Below are 12,630 nucleotides of genomic sequence, written 5' to 3' on the forward strand. Positions count from 1 at the left end.
ACCCCCGCTCAGAAGACTCAAAACTTTGAGGAGCCGGAGAACAATGCTGGGACCCAAAAGAAGTCCACTGGAGTTAAAGCACGTGGTACAGGACTTGGGAGCAGAACATTGGCCCCCCAAAATCTTCCAGAAACAAAGCCAGTTGGCTGAATTCACCTTATATCACAATGAACCCTCAAGGTAATTAAATAACATAAAGAAAAAACAAGCAAAAGTCAGCAGCCTCAAAAACTGAAGACAGGCCCACAAAGGTAAAAAATTATTGTAAGAATGCTGAAAACTCAAAGAGTCACAGTGCCTTCTCTCATCCAAATGACTACATCACCTCTCCAGCAAGGGTTCAGAACCAGGCTGAGGCTAAGATGGCTGACATGACAGAAGTAAAATTCAGAATACGGATAGAAATGAAGTTCACTAAGCTAAACAAGTACATTGTATCCCAAAAGCAAGAAAGCTAAAAATGATAATAAATTATGATAGGAGCAAAATATAGTATAAAGAACTCTACTTTACATAGTAACCAGTATAACGAGGAAAGTAACCAACCTAATAGAGCTGGAAATTACACCACATGAATTTCATAATGAAATCACAAGTATTAAAAGCAGAATAGACCAAGCAAAGAAAGTAATCTCAAAATTTGAAGCCTGGCTGTCTGAATTAAGACAGGCAGACAAAAATAGAAAAAGAAAGAATGAAAAGGAATGAATGAAATCTACAAAAAATATAAGATTTTGTAAAGAGACTACATCTACAACTAACTGGAGTACCTGAAAGATATGGGGACAATGGAATTAACCTGGAAACCATATTTCAGGTATCATCCATAAGAACTTCACCTACCTAGCTAGAGAGGCCAACATTCAAATTCAGAAAATGCAGAGAATCCCAGTAAGATACTCCATGAGAAGATTATCATCAAGACACATAATTATCAGATTCTTCTTGGTAGAAATGAAAAAACAAAAAAAAACAAAAAACAAAAAAACAAATGTTACAGAAAGATAGTGAGAAAGACCAGGTCATCTACAAAGGGAAGCCATAAAAATAACAGTGTACCTCTCAGCTGAAACAAGCCAGAAGAGATTGGGGGCCAATATTCAACATCTGGCCAAACTAAGTTTTATAAGGAAAAGAAAAATAAGATAGCTTTTAGACAAGCAAAGGCTGAGGGAATTTGTTACCACTATACCTACCTTACAAACGCTTCTTAAGGAAGCACTAAATATGGAAGAAAAAAAAAAAGAAAAGAAAGAAACAATTCCAGCCATTACAAAAGTACACTGAAGTACATATGTGCATATACCAGTGACAGTATAAAGCAACCACATAGACAAGTCTACAAAATTACCAGCTAACATCATGGTGGCAGGATCAAATCCACACATATCAGTATTAACTTGAAATTTATATGGGCTAAATGCCCTAATCAAAAAATACAGAGGGGTAAGCTAATTAAAGAACTAAGACCCATTTTTATGCTGTATTTAAAAAACCAATCTCACCTGCAATGGCATACGTAGGCTCAAAATAAAGAATGGAGAAATATCTACCCAGCAGATAGAAAACAGAAAAAAACAAACGTTTCAATCCAACTTTCTGACAAAGCAGAATTTAAACAAAGAATGAAAAAGACAGAGAAGAATGCTGCATAATGGTAAAGAGTTTAATTCAACAAGGAGATCTAATTATCCTAAATATAAATGCACCCAATACGGGTGCATCCAGATGCATAAGGCAAGTTCTTAGAGACCTGAAAACGGACTTAGACTCCCACACAATAATAGTGGGACACTTTAATACCCCATTGGTAATATTAAACATATAATCAAGACAGAAAATTAGCAAATATTTAGGAAATGGTCTCAGTACTACATCAAATAAACCTGATAGATATCTACAGAACTCTCCACCAAAAACAGAATAATATACATTTTTCTCATTACCACAGGACACTTTCTCTTTAATTGATTACATAATCAGACGTGAAACCCTCTTTAGCAAACACAAAAGAATTGAAAGCATAACAAATAATCTCCTGGACAACAGTCCAATCGACTTAGAAATCAAGATTAAGAAATTTACTCCAAACCATACAATTACTTTGAATGACTATTGGGCAAATAATGAAATTAAGACAGAACTCAAGAAGATCATTGAAACTAACGAGGACAAAGATATAACATACCAAAATCTCTGGGATAATCCCAGGCAGTGTTAAGAGGAAATTATATAGGACTAAATGCCCACACTGGAAAGCTAGAAAAATCTCAAGTTAACAACCTGAAGATCACAACTAAAAGAATAAGAGAATCAAGAGGAAAAAAAAGAAAAAATGCCAAAGCTAGCAGAAGACAAAAGATAATGAAAATCGGAGATGAGCTGAAAGAGGTACAGACACAATAAAAACATTCAAAAGAAAAATGAATCAAGAATCTGTTTTTTTTTTGAAAAAAATAATAAAATATATAGACTTCTAACTAAAATAATAAAGAACAAAAAGAGAAGATTAAAATAAACACAACCAGAAATGACAAGAAGGAGATTACCACAGACTTGACAGAAATAAAAACAACCATCAGAGAATATTATGAACACCTCTATGCACAAGAACTACAAAATGTAGAAGAAATGGTTCCTGGAATCATACACCCTTCCAAGACTAAACCCAGAAGAAATTGAATTGCACAACAGACCTATAACAAGTTCTAAAATTGAGGTGGTAAAAACTAGCCTTTCACCCAAACAAAGCCTAGGACCAGATAGATACACAGCTAAATTGCACCAGACATAAAAAAAGAAGACCTGGTATTATTTCTACCAAACCTATTTCAAAGAATTGTGGAAAAGGGACTCCTCTCTAAGTCATTTTATGAGGAAAGCATCATCCTAACACCAAAACCTCGTAGAGACATAATAAAAAATGAAAACTTCAAGCCAATATCCTTGGTAAACCTTAATGCAAATATCCTCAACAACACACTGGCAAACTGAATTCAGCTTATCATCAAAAAGTTGATCTACCATGATCAAGTAGGCTTTATCCCCAGAATGCAAGGTTGGCTCAACCTATGGAAACAAATAAATGTGACTCTTCATATAAACAGAACTAAATACAAAACTACATGATTATCTCAATAGATGCAGAAGAGGCCTTCAGTAAAATTCAGCATTCATTTATGTTAAAAACTCTCAATGAACTGAAAGGAACATATCTCAAAATAATAAGAGACATCTATGTCAAACCCACAGTCAACATCATACTGAATGGGCAAAAGCTGGAAAGATTTCCCTTGAAATCCTGCACAAGACAAGAATTCCTTCTCACCACTCCTAATCAACATAGTATTGGAAGTTCTGGTCAGGGCCATCAGGTGGGTGAAAGAAATAAAGTGTATTCAATTAGAAAGAGAGGAAATCAAATTATAAATAAAGTGTATTCAAATAGAAAGAGAGGAAATCAAATTATCTTTATTTGCAGATGACATAATCCTATATCTAAAAAAAACTCCATCATCTCGGGCCAAAAGATTCTTAAGGTGATAATTTCAGTGAAGTCTCAGGATGAAAATTCATTGTGCAGAAGTCACTGTCATTTCTATACACCAGCAAGAGCCAAGCCAAGAACCAAATCAGAAACAAACTGTCATTCACAGTTGCCACAAAAAGGATAAAATACCAAGGAATACAGATAGGTGAAAAATCTCCTTAAAAACGAAAAAGAAAAAAAAAAAAAAAAAAAAAAAAAAAAAAAAACTACTGCCCAAAGAAATTACAGATGACACAAACAAATGGAAAAACATTCCATGCTCGTGAATAAGAAGAGCCAATATTGTTAAGAAGGCCATACTGTACAAAGTCATATGCAGAAGACTAGAACTAGACCTCGTTCTCACATCATATAGAAAAATCAACTCAAGATGGATTAAACACTTAAATGCAAAACCCAAAACTATAAACACCCTGGAAGACAAATTATATAGTAGCATTCAGAACATTGACATGGACAAATATTTCATGATGAAATGCCAAAAGCAATTACAATAAAAGCAAAAATTGACAAATGATGTCTAACTAAACTAAAGAGCTTTTGCACAGCAAAACAAAATATTAAGAGATTAAACCAACGGCCTACAGAGTGGAAGAAAATTTTTTTGCAACTATGCATCTGGCTAAAGTCTAACATTCATCATCTATTAGAGACTTAAACAAATTTACAAGAAAAAAATTAAAAAGTGGGCAAAGGATATAAACAGGCACTTTTCAAAAGAAGATAGATATGCATCCAGCAATCATTTGAAAAAAAATAGCTGAGCATCACTGATTATTTGACAAATGCAAATGAAAATCATAATGAGATACCATTTCACATCAGTTAGAACAGCTAATATTAAAAAATAAAACATAATAGAAAAGCAGATGTTGGAAAAGTTGGGAAGAAAAAGGAACACCTATACACTTTGGGGAGTATAAATTAATTCAATCATCACGGAAGACAGCGTGGCGATTCCTCAAACGCCTAAAGACAGAAATACCATTTTACCCAGCAACCCCATTACTAAGTATATTGTCAAAGAAATGTAAACAATTTTGTTACAAAGAAGCATGCACGCACATGTTCATTGCAGCACTGTTCACAAGAGCAAAGACAGGGAGTAAGTCTAAATGCCTATCAGTGAGAGACTGGGTAAAGAATATGTGGTACCTATATACTACAGAATTCAATCAGCCAGGAAAAAAATAAAGAGATTATGTCCTTTGCAGTGACATGGATGGAGCTGGATGCCATTATTCTTAGAACACTAACACAGAGGCAGAAAACCAAATACTGCAGGTCCTTATTTGTAAGTGGGAGCTAAATGATGAGAACACATGGACACATAGAGGGGCACAAGAGTCACTAGGGTCTATTTGAGGCTGAAGAGCAGGACGAGGGAGATGATCAGAAAAAATAACTACAGGGCACTAGCCTTAATAACTGGGTGATAAAATGTTCTGCACAGCAAACCCCCATGACATAAGTTTAACTATATCAACCTGTACATGCACCCCGAAGTTAAAATAATAAAACATATATTTTAAGTGTAAAATACAATACCGTTAACTATAGCCAAAACATTGTGCAGCAGATCTCTACAACTTATGCATCTTATTTAATTAAAATTGTATACCTATTGAACAGCAACTCCCAATTTCTCTCTTTCCCTAGTCACTGGGAGCCACCATGCTACTCTCTGATTCTATGAGTTTGCCTGTTTTAGATGCCTTGCAGAAGTGGAAGCATGCAGTGTTAGCCTCTGTGTTATTTCACTTAATACTATTTTCTGAAGGTTTTTTTATGTTGTCACATATGGCAGGATTGTTAGATCATACGGAAGTTTCATTTTATTTTATTTTATTTTTTTACACAGGGTCTCACTGTGTTTCCCTGACTGGCATGCAGTGGCAGCACCTCAGCTCACCGCAACCTCCGCCTCCCAGGCTGAAGTGGTTCTCCTGCCTCAGCTTCCCAAGTAGCTGGGATTACAGGCACATGCCACTACCGCCTGGCTAATTTTTGTATTTTTAGTAGAGATGGGGTTCACCATGTAGAAGTTCTTTTTTAATTTCTTAAGAACCTCTACATTGTTTCCATAGTGTCTGCAATATTTTATATTCTCACCTACAGTGTACAGGAGTTTCAATTTCTCCATGTCCAAGCCAACAATTGTTGTGTATGTCTTTACTTGTGTGCATCTGTGATGATAAATACATCCTAAGAGTTGTGAATTGATATATCATTTTGGTTCTGATTTTTCTGATGATTAATTATATTGAGCATTTTATCATACAGTTGATGGCTATATGTGTAACTTCTTTGGAGAAATGCTTTTTTTTCAAGTATTTTTCCATGTATTAATCAGGGTTTCCTCCTCCTCCTCCTCCTCCTCCTCCTCCTCCTCCTCCTCCTCCTTCTTCCTTCTTCTTTCTTTCTTCTTCTTTTTGCTTCTTATTATTAAGTTGTTGCAGTTATATAAATATTTTGGTTTTTAACTCCTTATCAGATACATATCTTGACAGTATGTCTCTTGTTTCATAGATTGCCTTTATACACTGTTGATTGTTTTCTTTTTTGTTATATTATATATTTTTTTTTGTTTCATACAATTCCACCTGTTTGTATTTGCTTTGTTGTCTGCGCTTTTCAGTTCATATTCAAAAAAAAAAATGCAGACCAATGTTATGAAGCTTTTGCTTTATATTTGCTTCTGGGAAGTCTATAGTTTCAAGTTCTATGTTTAAGATATCCATTTTGAGGAGATTTTTTGGTGTAGTGAATAGTAAGGATAAAATTTTATTTTTCTGTTTGTGTATATCCAGTGTTCATAGTACCATTTTTTTAAGAGACTGACTTTTCTTCATTGAATGTACTTGGCACTGTTGTTGAAGATCAGTTGACTGTATATTTGTGACTTTACTTTTGGACTCTCTATTCTGTGACATAGGTCTATATATCTGTCTTAATTTGAACAGCCGATATATTAATTATTGTAGTTTTTAATATATTTTGAAATAAGAAAATGTGATGCCTCCAGCTTTGATAGACTTTCTCCTCAACATTGTTTTGGCTGCTTCATGAGTCTTTAATGAGCATTCATGGCTCATTATGAATTTAAAAATAATGTCTACTTTTATGAAAAGTGGGTCTTTTAATTGGAATTATATTGAATCCATGAATTGCTTTAGGTGGCATGAATGTTTAAACAATATTGTTTTTCAGTCAACATATCTTTTCAAAATAGTGTGTTCTTTAATTGCATTCATCAGTGTTTTGTAGTTTTTGATAATAACACTTTCACCTACATGTTTATTTCTATGTATTTGTTTCTCTATGGGTTTTTTTTCTTAATTTCATTTTCTAATTGTTTTTTGTTAGTATACAGAAAGATAACTGATGTTTGTATGTTGATTTTGTATTCTGTAAATTTACTGAATTATTAGTTTTAAGAGTATTTTGGGGAATACTTAGGGTTTTTCACATACAATATCATATTATCTTCAAACAGAGGTAATTTTCCTTTCTGTGTTATAGACTTTTATTTATTTTTATTGTCTAATGGTTTCAGTTGGTACTCCAGTACTATGTGGAATAGAAGTAGCAAGAGTGGGGTCCTTGTATTTTCCTGGTATTAGATAAGAACATTTCAGTTTGTTTTTGTTGTTGCTGTTTACCATTGAATATGATAAGATGTGCACTTTTCATAAATGGTCTTTTTTTTTTTTTTTTTTTTTTGAGATGAGTCTCGTTCTGTCTTCCAGGCTGGTGTGCAGTGGTGGCACGAACTAGGTAGCCTCACTGTAATCTCTGCCTCCTAGGTTCTAGCAATTCTCCTGCCCTAACCTCCCGAATAGCTGGGATTACAAGTGCATGCCACCACGCAGGCTAATTTTTGTGTTTTAGTGGAGACGGGGTTTCACCATCTTGGCGAGGCAAGTCTTGAACTCCTGAACTGAGGTGATCCACTCGCCTAGGCCTCCTAAAGGTCTGGGATTACAGGTGTGAGCCACCACACTCAGCCTGTTCTTTCTTATTTTAAGGTAATTTCCTTCTATTTCTATTTTGTTGAGAGACTTTTCTTTTTTATTCATAAACCATTGTTCAATTGTGTCAAGTGCTCTATCTGCATCTGCCGAGATGTTTGTGTGGTCTTCATTCATCATTCTGTTAATGTGTATGACATTTGTTGATTTTTGCATGTTCAACAATCCTTCATTCTAGGGATAAGTTTCATTTAGTCATGATGAATGAACCTCTTAATATGCTGCGGAATTAAGTTTCCCAATTTTCTGTCAAGGAATTTTTTATCTATGTTTATTAACAATATTGGACTGTTTTTTGCTTCTTCTTCTTCTCCTTATTCTTCTGCTTCTGTCGTGTGTTTGTCTGTGTTTGTTATCAGTATAATGCTGCACTTATAAAATGAGTTTGAAAGTATCTTTTTCTTTTCTGATTTTTGGAAAAGATCATATAGAAAAGGCAATAATTATTTTTCAAGTGTTTGGTAGTGAAACCATCTGGTGCTGGGAAGTTTGATTACTAATTCAATCTCCTTATTCATTATTATCAGATTCTGAAAATATATTTATTCATGACTCAGTCTTAGTAGGTTGTATGATCTTATGAATTTATCAATTTCTTCTAAGTTGTCCAATTTGTTGGTTAATAATTTTTCATAGTAGGCTCTTATAATCTTTTCTATTCTGAGACATTGGTTGCAATGCCACTTTCATTTTTTTAAATTTTATTTGATTATTCTGTTTTTCTTTTTAGTCTAGCTATTTGACAATTTTGTTTATCTTTTAAAAAAATCATATCATAGATTTGTTGATTTATTTTCCATTTTTCCATTCTTAATTACATGTGTTTCAGCTCAAATATATTTCCCTTTTTCTGCCAACGTTGGGCTTAATTTGTTCTTCTTTAGCTCTTTTATGTGTAATGTTAGCCTGATAATTTGGATATTTTTTAATATAGTTGTGATTACTATAAACTTCCCTCTTAGGGGTGCTTTTGCTGCATCCTATAAATTTTGGCATGTAGTGTTTCTATTTTCACTTGTCTCAAATTTTTTATCTAATTTTCTTTTTCACTTGTTCTTTTATGTATTGCTTTTTCCATAGTGTGTTGTGTATTTTTTATATAAGTTTTACTATTCTACTTTTGTTTCTACCATTGATTTTGAGTTTTATTCCAGATGGCTAGAAAACATAGCTGATATGATTTCAATCTTAAATTCATTAAGATTTGTTTTGTGACTTAACATGTATATACCCAGTAAAGAAATTGCTGACTCAAATGACCTTTCTACCTCTAGGTCTTTGAGGAAATACCACACTGTCTTCCACAATGGTTGAAGTAATTTATACTCCAACCAATAGTGTAAAACCATTTCGTTATGTCTGTAGCTTCACCAGCATCTGTTTTTCTTTTTTAATTTTTTTTTTAATTTTAAATAATAGCCATTTAGACTGGTATGAAATGATGTCTCATTGTGGTTTTAATTTGTATTTCATTAATGATCAGCAAAGTTGATCTTTTTTTCATGTTTGTTGGCCCTATATATGTTTTCTTTTGAAAGTGTCTGTTTATGTTCTTTGCCCACTTCTTACCAGGGTTGTTGTTTTTTTCTTGTAAATTTGTTTAAGTTCCTTGTAGAATCTGGATATTAAACCTCTGTCAGGTAGATAGATTGCAAAAAATTTATCCCATTCTGTAGGTCATGTGTTCACTCCGATGGTAGTTTCTTTGACTGTGCAAAAACTATTTAGTTTAATTAGATACTATTTGCCAATTATTGCTTTTGTTGTCATTGCTTTGGGTGTTTTCATCGTAAACTCTTTGCATGTGCCTATGTTTTGAGTGGTATTCCCTAGATTGTTTTCTAGTGCTTTTGCAGTTTTGAGTTTTATATTTAAATTTTTAATCCATCATGAGTTGATTTTTGTAAATGATGTAAAGAAGGTGTCCAATTTTCTGCATACAGCTAGCCAGCACTCCCCACGCCATTTATTAAATAGGGAGTCCTTTCTTTATTATTTTATTTTGTCAAGTTTGATGAAGATCAGTTGGTTGTAGGTGTGCACTCTTATTTCTGAGTTCTCTATTCTGTTCTGTTGGTCTATGTGTCTGTTCTTGTACAGTACAATGCTCTCTTGGTTATTGTAGCCTTGTAGTATAGTTTGATGTCGGGTAGTGTGATGCCTCCAGCTTTGCTCTTTTTGCTTAAGATTGCCTTGGTCTTTTTTTTCTTTTCATATAAATTTTAAAATATATTTTTTCTAGTTCTGTATACAGTGCAAATGATAGTTTAATATGAATATCATTGAATCTCTGAATTACTTTGGGCAATATGGCCATTTTCAAAATACTGATTCTTCCTATCCATGAGCATGGAATGTGTTTCTATTTATTTGTGTCCTCTCTGATTTATTTGAAGCAGTGGTTTGTAGTTCTCCTTGAAGCGTCCCTCGCTTTACTAGTTAACTATATTGCTAGGTATTTTATTCTTTTTTTGTGGCAATTGTGAATGGGATTTCATTAATAATGTGACTCTCTGCTTCCCTGCTGTTGATGTATAAGAATGCCAGCAGTTTTTGCACACTGATTTTATATCCTGAGATGTTGCTGAATTTACTTATCACCTTAAGAAGCTTTGCGGCTGAGATGATGAGGTTTTATAGATATAAGATTATGTCATGTGTAAATATATGACTTCCTCTCTCCTTATTGGAATACTTTTTTTTTTCAATTTATTTATTATTATTATACTTTAAGTTGTAGGGTACATGTGCATAACGTGCAGGTTTGTTACATATGTATACTTGTGCCATGTTGGTGTGCTGCACCCATCAACTCGTCATTTACATCAGGTATAACTCCCAATGCAATCCCTCCCCGCTCCCCCCTCCCCATGATAGGCCCCGGTGTGTGACGTTCCCCTTCCCGAGTCCAAGTGATCTCATTGTTCAGTTCCCACCTATGAGTGAGAACATGCGGTGTTTGGTTTTCTGTTCTTGTGATAGTTTGCTAAGAATGATGGTTTTCAACTGCATCCATGTCCCTACAAAGGACGCAAACTCATTCTTTTTGATGGCTGCATAGTATTCCATGGTGTATATGTGCCACATTTTCTTAATCCAGTCTGTCACTGATGGACATTTGGGTTGATTCCAAGTCTTTGCTATTGTGAATAGTGCTGCAATAAACATACGTGTGCATGTGTCTTTATAGCAGCATAATTTATAATCCTTTGGGTATATACCCAGTAATGGGATGGCTGGGTCATATGGTACATCTAGTTCTAGATCCTTGAGGAATCGCCATACTGTTTTCCATAATGGTTGAACTAGTTTACAATCCCACCAACAGTGTAAAAGTGTTCCTATTTCTCCACATCCTCTCCAGCACCTGTTGTTTCCTGACTTTTTAATGATCGCCATTCTAACTGGTGTGAGATGGTATCTCATTGTGGTTTTGATTTGCATTTCTCTGATGGCCAGTGATGATGAGCATTTTTTCATGTGTCTGTTGGCTGTATGAATGTCTTCTTTTGAGAAATGTCTGTTCATATCCTTTGCCCACTTTTTGATGGGGTTGTTTGTTTTTTTCTTGTAAATTTGTTTGAGTTCTTTGTAGGTTCTGGATATTAGCCCTTTGTCAGATAAGTAGATTGCAAAAATGTTCTCCCATTCTGTAGGTTGCCTGTTCACTCTGATGGTAGTTTCTTTTGCAGTGCAGAAGCTCTTTAGTTTAATGAGATCCCATTTGTCAATTTTGGCTTTTGCTGCCGTTGCTTTTGGTGTTTTAGACATGAAGTCTTTGCCCATGCCTATGTCCTGAATGGTACTACCTAGGTTTTCCTCTAGGATTTTTATGGTATTAGGTCTAACATTTAAGTCTCTAATCCATCTTGAATTAATTTTCGTATAAGGAGTAAGGAAAGGGTCCAGTTTCAGCTTTCTACTTATGGCTAGCCAATTTTCCCAGCACCATTTATTCAATAGGGAATCCTTTCCCCATTTCTTGTTTCTCTCAGGTTTGTCAAAGATCAGATGGCTGTAGATGTGTGGTATTATTTCTGAGGACTCTGTTCTGTTCCATTGGTCTATATCTCTGTTTTGGTACTAGTACTTTTTACTTCTATCTATTCCTTGATTGTCGTGGCTAGAACTTCCAATACTATATTATATAGGAATGATGAGAGAGAGAGTCCTTGTCTTTTGCTGGTTTACAACGGAAAGGCTTCCAGTTTTTGCTCATTCGATATGATGTTGGCTGTGGGTTTGTCATATATGACTCTTGTTGTTTTGCGATAGGTTCCCTCAATACTTGCTTTATTGAAAGTTTTTAACAGGAGTAAGTGTTGAAATTTGGCGAAGGCCTTTTCTGGATTTGTTGAGATAATCATGTATTTTTGCTTAATTTCTGCTTATGTGATAAATCACATTTATTGATTTGCATATGTTGAATCAAACTTACAGACACATCTCACATGCAAAGACACAAATAGACTTAAAATAAAGGGATGGAAGAAAATCTAGAAATAAATGGAAAACAGAAAAAGGCAAGGGTTGCAATCCTGGTTAAAACCAACAAGGATCTTTAAGGAAAAAAAGGGCATTACATAATGGGGAAGGGTTCAATTCAACAAGAAGATCTATCTATCCTAAATACATATTCATCCAACACAGGAGCACCCAGATTAATAAAGCAAGTGTTTAGAGACCTACAGAGAGTCTTAGATTCCCACACAATAATAATAGGACACTCTAACACCCTACTGACAGTATTGGCAGATCACTGAGACAGAAAACTAACAAAGTTATTAAGGGCCTTAACTTAGCTTTGGATCAAGTGAACCTGATAGATATCTGCTGAACTCTTTACCCAAATTTAACAGAATGTACCTTCTTATCACCACATGGAACTTTCTCTAAAATTGATCACATAATCGAAAGTAAAACAATCCTCAGCAAACACACAAAAAATCTGAATTCATAACAGTCTCTTAGACCACAGCACACACAAATTAGAACTAAAGATTAAGAAATTCACTAAAAACCACATCAACATATGGAAACTGAACAACC

This window comes from Macaca fascicularis, chromosome 5 (assembly GCF_037993035.2).
Source record: "Macaca fascicularis isolate 582-1 chromosome 5, T2T-MFA8v1.1".
Lineage (NCBI taxonomy): Eukaryota > Metazoa > Chordata > Mammalia > Primates > Cercopithecidae > Macaca > Macaca fascicularis.